Here is an 18,994-nt window from a genome sequence, read left to right as displayed (position 1 = left end):
TACTGCTGTATGTGCAAAGATGTATTTGTAAGAATGATGAGAGATATTTAAAGAACTTAGTGACCCATTAGATTTGTAATTATATTTCAGGAAACAATTTGTGACATGACCCATCTGAATCATTATAATAGTATATTGAATTATTAATAACATTATTAAATAAGATAAAATAAGATAGCATAATGTTTATGAAAACATTATGAAAAACTCTTGTATTAGCATTGTACAATGGGCAACTTCTTTTGGTGGGGGGGGGGGGGGTGGGTTGGTAAGCAAGAAAAGAACTTTACCGAACTTTACCAAGAGATGGACATGGACGTTTTCTGACAAAACTGGAGTATATACTGAGTTACAGAGCAAATTCACTGAAAACAACAAAGAAAAACCTATCCTTGTAAAGGCTATTCTGTCACCCCCTAAAAAGTGTTTCAACTCTGAAACACCACACAATCGGTTAAGAAATGACGGGGCATTCTAACTACTATGGCAGGCGCTGGACTGGGCCTGGTGGGCACCGCTGGGGTCAGCAGGGCCGGGGGGCGCCCCCTGCTTCACGCAGGCTGCTGCCGGCTCCCCGTTGAAGCCCCAGAGGGAGATCATAGACCACTTCCTCCACTTTCTTCACATTGTACTTCAGGCCATCGTAGCACTTCCTCGGGGTATCGTTTTTGAGGCTGAGGAGGCAGAAGCTGGAATCCAGCTCGTTTGATGAAGGTGGAGATGTGCAGGGGCCGGGAATAGTCTCCAGCAGTCATGCTGTCCATGGACAACCTCGACAGTTCACTAGCGAGAATGAGAACTCCCGAGAGATAATCTTCCACATCCAGTGAGATCCCTTCTCCTGATCAGGCTCAATGCCAAGGATCTCGGTAACCGCTTCTCGGGTCACTATGGTTTCGGACTCCAAGTACACAACAAACGCTGCCAAGAAGACCAAGAACTGCAGCACAAACCTCCAGTGCTCGTGAAACCTGTAACACTGTTCCGCAGGAAACTTGGTCTTCAAAGACGTTGCTGCTGCTGGTGCCAAGTCGCTTCAGTCGAGTCCGACTCTGTGTGACCCCATAGACGGCAGCCACCAGGCCCCCCCATCCCTGGGATTCTCCAGGCAAGAACACTGGAGTGGGTTGCCATTGCCTTCTCCAGTGCACAAAAGTGAAAAGCGAACGTGAAGTCGCTCAGTCGTGTCTGACTCTTAGCGACCCCATGGACTGCAGTCTACCAGGCTCCTCCACCCATGGGATTTTCCAGACAAGAGTACTGGAGTGGGGTGCCATTGCCTTCTCCTCAAAGACATTAGATGTGTTGTTTTTTTTTTAATTTTTTTTTATTATTATTATTTTTTTTTTCCAGTGGGTTTTGTCATACATTGATATGAATCAGCCATGGATTTACATGTATTCCCAATCCGATCCCCCCTCCCACCTCCCTCTCCACCCGATTCCTCTGGGTCTTCCCAGTGCACCAGGCCGGAGCACTTGTCTCATGCATCCCACCTGGGCTGGTGATCTGTTTCACCATAGATAGTATACATGCTGTTCTTTTGAAATATCCCACCCTCACCTTCTCCCACAGAGTTCAAAAGTCTGTTCTGTATTTCTGTGTCTCTTTTTCTGTTTTGAATATAGGGTTATCGTTATCACCTTTCTAAATTCCATATATATGTGTTAGTATGCTGTAATGTTCTTTATCTTTCTGGCTTACTTCACTCTGTATAATGGGCTCCAGCTTCATCCATCTCATTAGAACTGGTTCAAATGAATTCTTTTTAATGGCTGAGTAATATTCCATGGTGTATATGTACTACAGCTTCCTTATCCATTCATCTGCTGATGGGCATCTAGGTTGCTTCCATGTCCTGGCTATTATAAACAGTGCTGCGATGAACATTGGGGTGCACGTGTCTCTTTCAGATCTGGTTTCCTCAGTGTGTATGCCCAGAAGTGGGATTGCTGGCTCATATGGCAGTTCTATTTCCAGTTTTTTAAGAAATCTCCACACTGTTTTCCATAGCGGCTGTACTAGTTTGCATTCCCACCAACAGTGTAAGAGGGTTCCCTTTTCTCCACACCCTCTCCAGCATTTATTGCTTGTAGACTTTTGGATAGCAGCCATCCTGACTGGCGAGTAATGGTACCTCATTGTGGTTTTGATTTGCATTTCTCTAATAATGAGTGATGTTGAGCACCTTTTCATGTGTTTGCTAGCCATCTGTATGTCTTCTTTGGAGAAATGTCTGTTTAGTTCTTTGGCCCATTTTTTGATTGGGTCATTTATTTTTCTGGAATTGAGCTGCAGGAGTTGCTTGTATATTTTTGAGATTAATCCTTTGTCTGTTTCTTCATTTGCTATTATTTTCTCCCAATCTGAGGGCTGTCTTTTCACCTTACTTATAGTTTCCTTTGTAGTGCAAAAGCTTTTAAGTTTCATTAGGTCCCATTTGTTTAGTTTTGCTTTTATTTCCAATATTCTGGGAGGTGGGTCATAGAGGATCTTGCTGTGATTTATGTCGGAGAGTGTTTTGCTTATGTTCTCCTCTAGGAGTTTTATAGTTTCTGGTCTTACATTTAGATCTTTAATCCATTTTGAGTTTATTTTTGTGTATGGTGTTAGAAAGTGTTCTAGTTTCAGTCTTTTACAAGTGGTTGACCAGTTTTCCCAGCACCACTTGTTAAAGAGGTTGTCTTTTTTCCATTGTATATCCTTGCCTCCTTTGTCAAAGATAAGGTGTCCATAGGTTCATGGATTTATAGCTAATCAATGAATATAGTAAAGTTGCAGGATATAAAATTAACACACAGAAATCCCTTGCATTCCTATATACTAACAATGAAAAAACAGAAAGAGAAATTAAGGAAACAATACCATTCACCATTGCAACAAAAAGAATAAAATACTTAGGAGTATATCTACCTAAAGAAACAAAAGACCTATACATAGAAAACTATAAAACACTGATGAAAGAAATCAAAGAGGACACAAACAGATGGAGAAACATACCGTGTTCATGGATTGGAAGAATCAATATTGTCAAAATGGCTATTCTACCCAAAGCAGTCTATAGATTCAATGCAATCCCTATCAAGCTACCAACGGTATTTTTCACAGAACTAGACCAAAGAATTTCACAATTTGTATGGAAATACAAAAAACCTCGAATAGCCAAAATAATCTTGAGAAAGAAGAATGGAACTGGAGGAATCAACCTGCCTGACTTCAGACTCTACTACAAAGCCACAGTCATCAAGACAGTATGGTACTGGCACAAAGACAGAAATATAGATCAATGGAACAGAATAGATGTGTTTTTACTGTACCAAAATGTTCTCCAGCTTTCAAACGCCTCTTTGGAATGTCCTGAAACCCAGCACCCAGATGGACCCCTTGCAGTAGAGTTAAAATCTCTCGAGCTGTTTGTTCTAAACTTTGTACAACTTCTCGGATTTCCTCTCGGATGTCCTGCAGCCAAAAAGCCCTGCAGCCCACGAAGGTCTCACTCACAGACGCGGCGCCGGCCGCACGACGGTCCGCCAGGGCTGCGAGCGTGGCCGGCAGAGGGCGCTCCGGAGACAGCCCGCGCCGGGCGTCGCAACGCCCCGCCGCCACCACCGCTGCCCACGGACAACTTTGAGTTTTGTTTTTTAAGATGCCCATTTCATTTTCAAACTGTTGTTGTTGTTCAGTTGCTAAGTTGTGTCCAACTCTTGCGACCCTCCGGATGGCAGCACGTTAGACTTCCCTGACTTTCACTAATAATTCTTTATAAAACAATTCACCAGTAGTTGTATACAGTTGGTTCTTGTACACAAGGATAAGTATATAGTCTTATCAAAAAATAAATTCCATCATTTTACTTGAGTTGGTTGGACGGCATCATCGACTCAATGGACACGAGTTTGAGCAAACTCTGCAACATTGTGAAGGACAGGCAAGCCTGGCATGCTGCTGTCCATGGGGTCACAAAGAGCTGGACACAACTGAGCAACTGAGCAACAACAAATCATTTTACTTATAATGTAAAACTATAAAAAGAGGGACACTTTTATAGTGCAACTCAGCAACTCAGAAGGAAAGCATATAATTAAAACATCAATCAATTTAGTTCAGCTCTTGTCTAGTTTATTTCATTTCTTCCATTTGCCTTCACTCCTATGGAGAAGAGGGTGTGGGGCAAGAAGATATGAATTCTACTCTTGTTGCATAGGGAAAAGAATGGATTCTCGGCTGCTTCATCATCTCCAAGAAACAGAATGGTGCTTCAGAAAATTGAGTACTAGGACACAAATGTTCTCACATTCACAAACCAAACTAGATTTCTAGGATGACTCATTCGATTAATTTGGACAATTGGGCCTATTTTGTTTTCAAAAGAATCAGGTTGTTGTTGTTAATGATGTTTTTGCATTGTGCAACTCTAATGTAATTAATTATTTGTCTTCTACCTTTAAACCATTTAACTGTGTGTGGACAGGGAAAGTATATGTAAGTAACAGTTGTTTAAAATGGAAGCTGTTGCACTTTTTCAGTACAGTTTAGAGACAAAGAGAAGAATAAGAGATCTTAGATGACTTAATTATCAAGAGGTATCAATTATGTAAATGAGCCTGATAGTAAAGAAAGCATCTTTTCCTTACAAAGTTGTTACTGACTCTGAGGCAGTGGTTATTAAACCTGAGCATGTATCAGAACCATACAGGGGGCTTATTGCAAAACAGACAAAAGACCGTCCCTAGAGTTTTTGATTTAGTACATCTGGGATGGAGCCTCAGAGTTTGTGTTTCTGACAAGCTCCCAGGTGATATGATGCTATAATTCAAGGACCACAGTTTGAAAAGCACTGCTGTAGGGAGACTTCTCTGACCCCTGACACTGGGTACGTTGGTCCTTTATGAGCCTGTCTATTTATCCCTCCCCTAGGACCATTACTCTGAAATCTGATGACTAACAAACACATCTAGCTCCTTTATCAGACCTTGAGCTACCTGAAACAAGTGCACATCTAATTTAGTAATGCATCCCCCAGGGACAGCACAGGGCCTGAATGATGGAGACTAGTAGATAGTTAATAATTAAGTGTTGAATTATACTTGATTTATCATCAAATAAATGAAAACATAAGTTTTGAGGAAGAAACAGAATGTTTGTGTATGTGTGTGTATTTGTGATTTGAAATACTCAGAACCATGATAAGGAAAATGCTGAGTATTCAGGGAAGAAAAGAATATTATAAAGGCAAGATATATCCAACCAAAGGAAAAATAAGAAATTAGACTTTGAAATTCACTTTGGCTACCATAGTGTGTCATGGGAATAAAATAATTTAGAAATATCACAGTAATAAAAGTGTATAAATGTTTTGAACTTTTTCAGACATACTCTTTGGCCCATAATACTCCATCCTGTGTAGCTAGTAAAACTGAGAATCACCCCGATTTACCTGTGGTATAGCCAAGGGCATGCCAGAGATTAAAGAGATCACCCACATCCTAAACAGAAAAAGAGAATTATAAGAAAAAAATGGAAAAGACCTAGTAGGTCACTCAGTTCTAGTCTCTGGAGTAGTGAAAGATTAAATAAAGTAACAGAAAAAAATTATGGAAATATACTCAAGAAAACTTAAGACTCTCTGATCCTCTAATTTTTAGTGCCTCGTGAAGTTCAAGGGTTTATTGTCAACTCATTGCTTAAACCCCTATTCATCAGAAGAAAAATATTCCCTATGGTCTGCATTAGAAATGGAAATAAGAAAGGCAATGTAAAAAGTTGATTTTTCTGGTATTAAATGACTCACTTTTCCCTGTGTTCATGAATTTCTGGTTTGTAACTGTACTTATCCAAAATATTAAAATGACCTTCAGGCCAACCCCTTTACTTAAGAGTAAAAGGGGAAGGGAAAATTACTAGAAGTTGACCATTACAGAAATTACTTGCGAGGCATTTTTCTTTGATAGCTGCAGTTTCACTCGTATTATCATCCTTTTCTGTTGACAAGTTTCCAAGATTTTAATCTTGGATTGGAAATGTTACCCTATCAGAAAGGACTTATATTGTCAGAAGCAGCGCTGTCGCGGAATACAGAATCATATATGAGAGCGCTTGCTGTATTGAAAAATATACCATTGCTAGGAAAGGCATTTAAATGTTTAGTCTGCCTGCTTATAAATCACTTTCAATGTGCTCAAGTTCTTAGACAACATATTGAAAGCTTTTTTATTTCTTTTATTATAGCAGTGTCATTTGCATTGCTGAACTTGGGGTTATGTTGGCAATTCCAGATAAACCCTTGCTCAGAGGGTTTATAACTGCAATTAAATTTCACCCTGGCTTGGAATTCGAAAGTAAAATTTTTGTGAGGTTTTTTTTTAACTTAAAGTATATCTGATGTTTTTAAGACATGATCAGATTGACAATTACAAAGGAAAAACAAGTGGCGTAAAGCACAGAAGACTAACAAAGGCATTAGGAGACCTGGGCGTGATTACCTAAATTCACAGATTTGCTTGGTTGTTTTAGAAGAACATAATCATGGCATTTACAGTTTTTTCTATTAACTTGATTTGGACACTATGGCTGCTTTTTTTTAAATTAATTTATTTTTAAATGTATGGACAGCTTTTCCACTCCCTCTTGGTTAAAATATTTAAAATGCATTTAGACCTCTCTTTAACCTTGGGCACACAGACTCTGCTTTCACTTTTGCTGTCTTCTTACACAAAGCTAATAATGGCATCCTGTCTTCAACCTGCAGTTGTTCTGGGGATGCAATAAGTCTCCATGAGCTCAGAGCTGTTTGAGAAAGAGAGAAGTTAGAGGATGCTGACAGGAAGCCTTTGATTTGAGGATGAAACTGAGTTAGAAATATGAGACAATGAAGCATTTCTGAGAAGGAAAATGTGAAGGAGATTTGGAATAACAAGAAAAGAAACGACTCCAACGTTTACTGGGTTTGAAACAACAATCCACAGCTTCTGGATTCAAGAGTGGAAGTAGTTCGACTCAAGGCTGGCTAAGGGAAGGGGTTCTCTGCAAGCCTTCCAGGAATTATCCTTCCATTCTCTCGGGTGGTGCTCAGTCGTGTCCGACTCTGTGACCCAGTGGTCTGTAGCCCGCCAAACTCCTCTTTCCACGGAATTTCACAGGCAAGGATACTGGAGTGGGTAGCCATTTCCTACTCCAGGGGATCTTCCCAACTCAGGGGTCAACCTTGAGTCTCCTGCATCTCCTGCACTGGCAGGCAGATTCTTTACAACTGTGCTCCCTGGGAAGCCCCCAGCTTGCTCTACCTTTGTGGGAAAAAAAAAAAAAAAAAAAACAGAAGTAAAGACACACAGGTTTACTGGCTTTGAAGTGAAATAGATCAGTAGTAATAAATCTAAATATGCCTCTGACTCTGTAGTGGAGGAAAGAAAAATGTCTGGCATAAAGGGAGATGTCTCTGCATAAAGGAGGAGGAATGTTCCTCCTCAGGACTCATTCCTCTGTGTATTGGCTCTTACAGAAATACAGCTGTAATCTGACTGGTTAAAACTGCAACTCAATGCCATGGTAACGATTTGAGGAGTAACGAGGACCTGGCTTCCCTGGTGGCTCAGTGCTAAAGAATCCACTTGCCAGTGCAGGAGATGTGGGTTTGATCCCTGGGTCAGGAAGATTCCCGTGGAGAAGGAAATGGCAACCCACTCTAGTATTCTTGCCTGCAGAATCCCATGGACAGAGGAGCCTGCCAGGCAACAGTCCATGGGGTCCCAAAAGAGTCGGATACAACTTAGCAACTAAACAACAACGAGGTCCTCCAATACTAGGCCATGTATGTGCAGGCCCGTGAAAACTACAAGGTAACCCAGGAATTCCAATGGACTTAGAGATCACTTGGGTAAATTGAGATGTTCCCAGTAACTCTCTCCAAGAGTACAGATGCCAACACTAGATGGCAGTTGTGGGAGGAGACACCATCTACCCCACTTACAGGTCTACCCCACATTCTTACACAGACCTCCACTGTGGTCTGATTTACAGGCTGAAATGATTACTGTCGATGCAGCATGCATCACTGGGAGTCTGCTGGAGAAAATCATGAGAGCCTATGTAAGGGAGTTGGGGCAGAAGTGAAAAGGAGACATAATTGGAGGCATATTTAGGGGAAAGAATTGACAGGAACTGATTTCCAACTGGATGTGGGATGAGGGTGAGGGATAAAAGAAAATAAAGGAAAACTAAGGTGTTAAAATATCAGGAAAATCAATTAATGCAAGCAGACAAAATAAGGCTACACAGGTGAAGAAAGCATGGTTCATTTCATAGTGTGAGATACCATCACTGGTGAGAACAAGGCTGGAAGAGAATGGGAGGTGACTTATACAGAGTTCACAGAAAGAGCAGGACAATGAAATGAACACAGTGTCATGACTTTACTGTGAATACACACACCCAGACTTCTGTCTTAGATAACCCCATTCCTCTACACATGCTAGGAAACTGCCTATGGACCAAATAAATTGGCTGTGCCAGAACTGAGTGGGAAGCACAATTAAAACAATTTTTAAAAGATGGGAGGACCTTTAAGTCCATAAGTCTAACTTGACTTCTGAGACCCCCAACAGCCTCTACAATGAGCTACCTTCAATGTGCCCACGTCCAGCCAAGCAAAAAAGAAGAAACATGCCATGCTGCATCTTAAAAATGGAAATTTACTCTTCAGAAGCTCCAGGAAATAACCAGTACATGAAAAAGGAGTCCCATTACTAACACAGGTGTCTAGTTTAATGACTGACTGGACAGTGCTAGCCCTACACAAAGAAGAAAAGACAGGACAAGAAGCAGAATTGGATGGAGAGAACAGTTTAGTTTGGAGCATTCTAATTACGTAACACTGCCCGTTAGGTGAGTGAAAGCGCAGATGGAAGCTCAGGAGAGTGAAGAGGTCTGAAGACAAAGTAACCTTTCTCCTGCTCACATTGAGTATTGGGACAAAGCATAAGCGTAATTTTGGTATGTTACACATTTACGAAAATCTCTGTCTCTTAACTCTGTCTTACCAAAAGCCAAAGTTGACTTCTTCTACCTGTGAGAATAAAAAGTGCAATAAGCAGCAAGGTGAAAATTCCACCCTGCCACAATAAGAAGCCAAGGATAAAAGCAGTCTGAAAAGGAACAAGGAGCTTCTGTATCTAGCAGATTCTCAGATGAGACACACCAAGGAACTCTTCTACTGAAAAGAGCAAAGAATGCTGGGCAAAATATAAATAATATATATCAAGGAGCTAGCAGACAATTAAGAAATTCTCAGGGGCCAGTGGTTAAGTGAAAAAGGAAATCCAGGTAAGCAGATACCTGAAGCCAGCTTTCACTCTGAGGGTAAGAGAAAGGGTGTATAGGCAGGTGTTGTGTTGTTATTCCATATATTCTGCACTTATTTTGTAAATATGCATTCATGTTTACACTGCTGAATGTGTCACATCAGTTACCCTGTTTCTCTGATGTGTTCTGTGCCCTGAGGAAGCTGGTCCTTAGGGACTACATCAAACCCACACCACCCCTTTAGCTTCCAACTGCGTCTGGCCATGACCACAGATAGCAGATGAGGGGAGCAGAGATATACTCTCCCAGATCTTTCCCTCCCAGGGAGCCAAGGTTGGCCATGTTCCTTTGCCAAAGGAACTCCAACACAACATAACTCCTGTTACCTACTCAACTTCGAAGAGAGTTCCTGGGTGTGGCAGTTCAGTTCAGTCACTCGGTTGTGTCCAACTCTTTGTGACCACGTGGATTGCACCATGCCAGGCTTCACTGTCCATCACCGACTCCCAAAGCCTACTCAAACTCATGTCCATTGAGTCAGTGATGCAGTCCAACCATCTCATCCTTTGTCAGCCCCTTCGCCTCCCGCCTTCAATCTTGCCAAGCATCAGGGTCTTTTCCAATGAGTTAGTTATTAGCATCAGGTGGCCAAAGTACTGGAGTTTCAGTTTCTGCATCAATCCTTCCAATGAATATTCAAGACTGATTTCCTTTAGGATGGACTGGATGGATCTCCTTGCAGTCCAAGGGACTCTCAAGAGTCTTCTCCAACACCACAGTTCAAAAGCATCAATCCTTCGGCACTCAGCTTTCTTTATAGTCCAACTCTCACATCCATACATGGCTACTGGAAAAACCATAGCTTTGACTAGATGGAACTTTGTTGGCAAAATAATGTCTCTGCCTTTTAATATACTGTCTAGGTTGATCATAGCTTTCCTTCCAAGGAGCAAGCATCTTTTAATTTCACAGCTGCAGTCACCATCTGCAGTGACTTTGGAGCCCCCAAAATAAAGTCTGTCACTGTTTCCATTGTTTCCCCTTCTATTTGCCATGAAGTGATTGGACTGGATGTCATGATCTTAGTTTTCTGAACATTGAGGTTTAAGTCAATTATTTCACTCTCTTCTTTCACTTTCAACAAGAGACTCTTTAGTTCTTCTTTGCTTTCCGCCATAAGGGTTGTGTCATCTGCATTTCTGAGGTTATTGATATTTCTCCTGGCAATCTTGATTCCAGCTTGTGCTTCTTCCAGCTGGGCATTTCACATGATGCACTCTGCATAGAAGTTAAATAAGCAGGATGACAACATACAGCCTTGACATATTCTTTTCCCGATTTGGAACCAGTGTGTTATTCCATGTCCAGTTCCAACTGTTGTTTCTTGACCTGCATACAGATTTCTCAGGAGGCAGGTCAGGTGGTCTGGTATTCCCATCTCTTTAAGAAGTTTCCACAGTTTGTTGTGATCCACACAGTCAAAGGCTTTAGCATAGTCAATAAGGCAGAAGTAGATGTTTTTCTGGAATTTCCTTGTTTTTCTGATGATCCAGTGGATGTTGGCAATTTGATCTCTGGTTCCTCTGCCTTTTCTAAATCCAGTTTGGACATCTGGAAGTTCTCGGTTCACGTACTGTTGAAGCTTGGCTAGGAGAATGTTGAGCATTACTTTGCTAGCATGTGAGATGAGAGCAGTTGGGCAGTAGTTTGAACATTCTTTGGCGTTGCCTTTCTTTGGGATTGGAATGAAAACTGACCTTTTCCAGTCCTGTGGCTACTGCTGAGTTTTCCAGATTTGCTGGCATATTGATTGCAGCCTTTTCACAGCATCATCTTTTAGGATTTGAAATAGCTCAACTGGAATTCCGTCACCTCTACTAGCTTTGTTCGTAGTGATGCTTTCTAAGGCCCACTTGACTTCGCATTCCAGGATGTCTGGCTCTAGGTGAGTGATCACACCATTATGGTTATCTGGGTCATGAAGATCTTTCTTATATGGTTCTTCCGTGTATTCTTGCCACCTCTTCTTAATATCTTCTGCTTCTATTAGAGACATACCATTTCTATCCTATATTGTGCACATCTTTGCATGAAATGTTCCCTTGGTATCTCTCATTTTCTTGAAGAGATCTCTAGTCTTTCTCATTCTATTGTTTTCCTCTATTTCTTTGCATTGATCACTGATGAAGGCTTTCTTATCTCTCCTTGCTATTCTTTGGAACTCTGCATTCAAATGGGTATATCTTTCCTTTTCTCCTTTGCCTTTTACTTCTCTTCTTTTCTCAGCTATTTGCAAGGCCTCCTCAGACAACCATTTTACCTTTTTGCATTTCTTTTTCTTGGGGATGGTCTTGATCCCTGCCTCCTGTACAATGTCACGAACCTCCATCCATAGTTCTTCAGGCACTCTGTCTATCAGATCTAATCCCTTGAATCTATTTGTCAATTCCACTGTATAATCGTAAGGGATTTAATTTAGGTCATACCTGAATGGTATGGTGGTTTTCCCTACTTTCTTCAATTTAATTTTGAATTTGGCAATAAGGAGTTCATGATCTGAGCCACAGTTAGCTCCCAGTATTTTTTGCTGACTATATAGAGCTTCTCCAACTTTGGCTGCAAAGAATACAATCAATCTAATTTCAGTATTGACCATCTAGTGCTGTCCACGTGTAGAGTCTTCTCTTCTGTTGTTGGAAGAGGGTGTTTGCTATGACCAGTGGGTTCTCTTGGCAAAACTCTCTTAGCCTTTGCCGTGCTTCATTTTGTACCCCAAAGCTGAATTTGCCTGTTACTCCAGGTATCTCTTGACTTCCTACTTTTCCATTCCAGTAATGGTTTAAGGATGTGGTAGCCCCAGGGAATGTCACCACCCTTTATTGTTATTCTCTTAACCCTGCTCACACCTTTGTAAACAGTCTCACATTAACCATCATTAGTTACCCTACTTGATTAGTTACCTACTGCAAGAGGGTAAGCCCCTTGCAGGCCCCTGATCAATGTAGCTATACAGTATTTAGAGGAGAAATTGTTTTTAGAAAGATAAAGAAGACATAGGAAACAAATGTATGAGGGAAAGATGGTGCGTACTAAGTCGCTTAGTTTTGTGTTTGACTCTTTCTGACCCTATGGACTGTAGCCCACTGGGCTCCTCTGTCCATGAGATTCTCCAGATGAGAATACTGGAGTGGGTTCCCATGGCCTTCTCCAGGAGATCCCCCCAGTCCAGGATAGAACTTACGTCTCTTGCGTCTCCTGCATTGGCAGGTGGGTTCTTTACCACTAGTGCCACCTGGGAAGCCCGTGGGGGGAAAGTGGGAGAAAGGATAAATTGAAAGATTGGGAACAACATATACAAACTACTATACGTAAAATAACTAATAAGGACCTACTATGCAGCACAGGGAACTCTACTCAATGCTCTGTCGTGGCCTACGTGAGCAAAGAATCTAAAGAGTAGATATACGTATATGTGTAACAGCAGAAACTGACATAACATTGTAAATCAACTAATGGCCAATAAAAATTAAAGAAAGAAGGAAGAGTGGTTAAAAGAGCCAAATACTATAGAGACTGTATAACTTTAAGGCTAAGAAGGAAAGAACAGACATGACAATAAATAGGCAACCAGTGACCTTTATTAGTAGAGAAAGCTTGTGCATAACAGTGGGGTCGGAAGCCGCATCTAGGGGATTAGCAACTGGGACAAAGGAGTCAATATAGGGAGATATTTCTTGGAGAAGTTCAGCATTAAAGGAAGAAATTTTCTAGTATTTTGAGAGGGTAAAGCCAGCACACACACATTTTCAGTTTAGGGTTTGATAGAGAAAGAGATCAAGCCCGAAAAGAGACTGCAAATTGAAGTGTCAAAAAGAATAACTGGTAGATGAGGGGTGCAAAAGGTCACAGGAAGAGAGAGAATCAAGATAATGAAGTAAGAACCTTTCTTTTCTGAAAAGAAGTCGGAAAAAATAAAGGTAAAAGTTTAAGATCAAAACAAACCTGGACTTGAGATGGGTGGACGTTTTAAGCATTCACTCTTGTCTGTTTTTCTTCCCTTCTACAGCAGAAGCAACAAGGTTTCCTTTGGAGGCAGGGAGGTATGAAGGGTGAGGCTGGAGGCTGGATAAAACTGGTGAATTTTGGAAGAAGCTGTGGGCATTGGAAGAGGTTTGTTTTACTTTAAGTAAATCATCTATTTTGATTCACAGTAGCTAACCCACCATCAATAGGGGTGAGCAGGGGACAGACACTCCAGTGTCCAGCAAATAAGTTTCCTCAACTTTCTGGGAGGGAATTATATGAATTTCTGTTGGCTTCTATGGCTGTGATGCTCTAAAGGTAACCCAGGCTCATGTAAATCTGACACAAGGATTACAAATATTCATCAGGCATCCCAACAAAGGAAATGCAGCAGGAGCAAAAGCGAGAGAATAAGTGAGAACAACGGGAGGGGAAAAAACCTAGCAACCAGCAAATAACATCATCCGAATTCATCCTATGCAGTCACTGGTGCTTTAACAGGGAAGCAAAGAAAAGCAGGTTTGATGAGGCTTTGTGTCTTAATAAAACATCTTTGAGGATTGAGGAAACAACGTTTCTGTGTTCCTTCATCATCAAAGGCACTGGATTAATGGAAGCGGCTCTTCTTTCTCATGTATGACAATGTATTTATCATTCCTTACTATACTCTGAGACTGGATGAGAACAGCTCCGTCCGGTTGCCCTGCCAACCCTTCTCAAGTAAGAGGAGAGTTCAGACACCACTTTGTGTTTGAATGTTATATTCCTCCTATTGAAGCTGACCTGAATAGAAAAGCTACCCACTAATGGCAGTAAATGTCAACACTGTAAACAAGTTTTAGAAATGAGAAACAGCCATGATAATCAAGCTATCTAAATGCAAGTGACGTAAGCTTCAAAAGTTGTGGCTAATAATTTCTCTAAGTAAATCTCATTTTTAATGTGCCTGTGTGAGTGTGCAAAGTCACTTCAGTCACGTCTGACTCTCTGTGACCCCATGGACTGTAACCCACCAGGCCCACCAGGCTCCTCTGTCCATAGGATTCTCCAGGCAAGAATGCTGGAATGAGTTGCCATGCTTCCCTCTAGGGGCTCTTCCTGGCCCAGGGATTGAATCCCTGTCTCTTACATCTCCTGCATTAGCAGGAGGGTTCTTTACCACTAGCATCACCTGGGAAGCCCCTTTAACGTGCCCACTGTATGCCGAATACACTGCATGAAACCTCCATCACCAAAGTGGGGAAAGGCAGAGAGTGACGTTGCAAAGCTTCAGGCCTGCATTCTCTCTGCCTGCATTCTCTCTGCCAACTAAAACAGTGGGTTTTTCACATGTTACAAATAGAATCTTCAGGTAAAAGTACATTTGAGCAAAGGACTTTACATCTGAGAATTTTGAAAATCACTGCACCAAAGGAACACACAATTGTAGGGAATCCTTCAGCAAATCCTTCCTTAAACTAAATACTTGTTTTCATTTCTTGTGCAGACATTTATTGAGCATCTTCCATGCATAAGACTATGATCTTTTCACTCTGATGGGCATAAAGAAGTTAAAAATACAGGAGAGAAGGAGGAGGGGAAAATGGAAATTAACAGATAGGAGTGCGGTTCTTGAGAAGGATGGGTGTGATCTTGAGCACAAGAAAAGGGATGAGCCTCTGCTGCATGAGGGAAGCCTCGTCCACCACAGTGAAACAAAAGACACAATGGCTTTTGTGGTGTGGGGGTGGGGAAGGTAACTAGAGAGGGGAGGGGACTCGGAAAAGATTCTTGCCTGCTGGCTATGATCTCCTTTATACATTGTTCTCCATTCATCCCACATTCATCAACTACCTACCATGTGCTCAGACATTGTGCTCAGTGATGATGGACATGGGCAGCAGTCCCTTGGAACTTGCAATTCAGCTGAAACAGTGAAACCAGTAGATTCAAGGCTACAATTCAGACAGCCAGCAAGAAAACCCATAAGGCATGGGATAGAAAATAGCCACTGTGGATACAGAGACCATGTTAACCCAGCTAACCAGAAAAATGAGGATGATGAGGTTTTCAACAGATGGAGGTGGTGTGAGCTGATAACATAGGAGTATTCTGTTTAATAACATAGTGATGATCTTTGCATATCACAGACCATCATAGCCTATGCATCTTAAAATAAGGCTCATATGTCTTTCAGATACGTTATCTCATTTAATTGTCACAATAATCTTGCAAATCATGTACTACTGTCACCATTTAACAGATGGGGGTGGAAAATCTCTAGGAAGGAAAATAACTTACTCAAAGACATTTCCTTGATCAAGGGCAAAGCCAGGATTTGAATCTAGGTCTGTCTGAGTCCAAAGTTCATGTTCCATCCTCAGCACCAGACTGCCTCTTCATTGACCTTTTTTTTCATCATTTTTTTCCTGCCTCACTTTGCCTGAATCTTTCAACTCACCTGCACTCAATTGATGAGCAATCAAAACTCTTTTAAAGAATAATTACATACTTCTAAGCAATTTTTATCACAGTAGCAAATGTGTACTGAAAGAACATATATTCTCTTTTAAACTTTGACAGGTTTCCATTTATCAAAAATAGAGATAACCAATTCAAACTGAAAAAGTCACTCTAGAGCCTCATTCCCACCAGGGCTATCATGTGGCTTCAAAAAACTTCAAGGCATCCATGCGTTACTCATCTGAGGATCTTCAGAACGTAACCCACAGCCTAATGCAAAGGAACAATCTAATTAATGCTAATTGAGATTAAATGAATGAATGATCAAATATTCCCTTTGCTTTGTGCTGAAGAATTGATGCTTTTGAACTATGGTGCTGGAGAAGACTCTTGAGAGTCCCTTGGACTGCAAGGAGATCAAACTAGGCAATCCAAAATGAAATCAACCCTGAATATTCACTGGAAGGACTGAAGCTGAAGCTGAAGCTCCAATACTTTGGCCACCTGATGCAAAGAACTGATTCATTGGAAAAGATCCTGATGCTGGGAAAGACTGAAGGCAGGAGGAAAAGGCAGCGACAGAGGATGAGATGGCTGGATGGCATCACCGACTCAATGGACACGAGTTTGAGTCAACTCTGGGAGATAGTGAAGGACAGGGAAGCCTGGCATGCTACAGTCCATGGAGTCGAAAGAGCTGAACACGACTTAGCAACTGAACTTCACTTTCAGTGAATGGGCTGATTAAATTAGGCAGAAGAAGCTGTTCTATATGGCAAACTCTCCACATGTCAAACCCATCAACCAATAATGAGACTGCACCCTGTGCTAGCATGTGCTCACTTGCTCAGTTGGGTCCAACTCTTTGTGACCCCATGGATTGTAGCCCACCAGGCTCCTCAGTCTATGGGATTTTCCCAGCAAGAATATTCGAATCTATTGTCATTTCCTCCTCCAGGGGATCTTCCTCACCCAGGGACTGAATCCAAGTCTCTTGAGTCTCCTACAGTAGCAGGCAGATTCTTCACCACTGTACCACCTGGGAAGCCCCAGTTGCCATGATGCTGGTGGTGTTTATTTGTTTCTCTGCATATTGACTTGTTTATATTTCAAGACCCACCTTTTCCGTTTCCATTCAATTGTTATTTATTTAATTCTAATGACCATCTATGAAATAAGATACATTATCCTTATTTTGCAGCTAAGGAAATAATAAAGGCTCAGAAATATTAGTAGCTTTATGATCTCCATCAATTCACTCAGTTAATAAGGGCTGGAGACTGGATTTCACTGTGGAATGTTTTTGATTCCCAGTCTGCAAAGGAGAATTTATAAAGAAGTCTTAGAAGAAAGCTATTGCAAAAACTCACTGATCTCTTCTGCCCAAGAGAAAGTTCTACACTCACAGGACCAGCCTTGCACTTGGCTTTGCCCAAGAGGCATAAAGAGAAGATTCTGTCACAGAGACAATCTCTGCAAATGAAATTGGAAGATCCAGGAAACTGGAGAAAATAAAATACCCAGATTTAATTTTCTACAAATACATCTATCATTAATCTTTTAAATGGATTTTATAAGAACTTTATTACACATAATTCTAGTTCTGAAATCTCAGATTTACAGAAGCTAAAATTTCCATAAAATATAAAATGTGAATAATTTAGATTACATCCTACTGTACAATAAATACACACTCCAGACAGGAAAAGATCTATAACCTCATTTTCTTCCTGACATCCACCGAGCAGCTTTTCCTGGCAAAAAGTTTGCTGACTTGAGCAGTTCAGCCAGAATCCTAACAAAGCGAAGGGTAGTTCTCTTCGGCTAAAATGCCTTTCTCACCAAACACAGTTTAGAGAGGTGGCTCTAGAGGAAAGGCTGCCTGGTTTTAAATTCTACTTCTGCCATTTACAATCTGTGTGATGTGACCTTGGACAATTTAGCAAACCTCTCTGTGTCTGTCCTCCTCCAGGGCTAGGAGTATTATGAGGCTTAAATGAAAATAATGCATATAAACTAATTAACTTGTTTCTAGGCACAGCGCGGGCATCCAATAAATGCCATCATCATTATGTATTACGTATGTGTGCTGTGCTGTGCTAAGCCGCTTGTCATGTCTGACTCTTTGCCACCCTGTGGACTGTAGCCCGCCAGGATCCCCTGCTCAAGGATTCTCCAGGCAAGAATACCAGAGTGGGTTGCCGTGCCCTCCTCCAGGGGATCTTTCCTACCCAGGGATCAAACCCACATCTCTTTTGCCGCCTGCATTGGCAGGGAGGACCTTTACCAATAGCACCACTTGGGAAGCCCTATGTATTACATTCATTATTCTATTTTCATGTCTGCCAAAGACTGGGTCAGATTCTTTACCTGTCCTTTCATTCTACTGAGACAATGGGAGATGAGGCTTCCTTTGAAGCAACGGTTCCATGGAGATTATCTTTAGAATCAGAGGCAGGAATTCAGAAGACCCTGGAAATCCTAATATTAATATATGTTTTTTAGTTCTCTGAACAAAAGCAGGCCCACAACAAAGTTGCCAAAAAAAAAAAAAAGACATCTGCTTTTAAAGTTGTTGGATACCCACCCCAGGTTCTTTGTACATATTATTGCAAGTTCTCTCAGTAATCCTGCAATTCAAAATAATTTAAATCTAACAACTGAGGAAGCTAAATCTCCAGGAAGCCATATTGATATGTTAGGAGCCAAAATACCAACTCAGGTCGGTCTCATGACACCATTTCGTGACTTCCACTCCACCCTCACACTGTGTAAAATCCACCTGACCCTGCTTCTGTGCCTTGACTTGCTTTTGATCCCCCTACACGTCCCCCCAGAACCTACTTCTGCACACAGTCTCATGGTCTCTGTCCTCCAGCAGGATGTGAACTTGACGAGCTTCCCCTGCATGCATCCTATGCTCCGTTGCTTCAGCCATGTCCGACTCTTGGCGACCCCATGGACTATAACCTGCCAGGTCCTTCTGTCCACGGGATCCTCCAGGCAAGAATACTAGAGTGGGTTGCCATGCCCTCCTCCAGGGGATCTGCTCAACTGAGGGATCGAACCCACGTCTCCTGCATTGCAGGCAGATTCTTTATCACTGACCCACTGAGAAAGTGCCCTTACACCTCATCTCAACTTCTCTGTCCAGTATTCTGTTCTTCATTTCATGTTCTTTCTTGATGAAAAAATAAATTCATTTTCACTAGGATATTAACAGACATTAACA

The 18,994-nt window shown here is 41.5% G+C and overlaps 1 pseudogene; it reads right to left on the bottom strand.

The window, feature by feature from the left end:
• Positions 1-474: 474 nt before the first annotated feature.
• On the bottom strand, positions 475-18,700 carry LOC122685777 (annotated as a pseudogene).
• Positions 18,701-18,994: the final 294 nt, after the last annotated feature.

This window comes from Cervus elaphus, chromosome 29 (genome assembly GCF_910594005.1).
Source record: "Cervus elaphus chromosome 29, mCerEla1.1, whole genome shotgun sequence".
NCBI classification, from domain to species: domain Eukaryota; kingdom Metazoa; phylum Chordata; class Mammalia; order Artiodactyla; family Cervidae; genus Cervus; species Cervus elaphus.
Note: the sequence above shows the minus strand (reverse complement) of the source record. Positions and strands in the feature narration are given on the sequence as shown.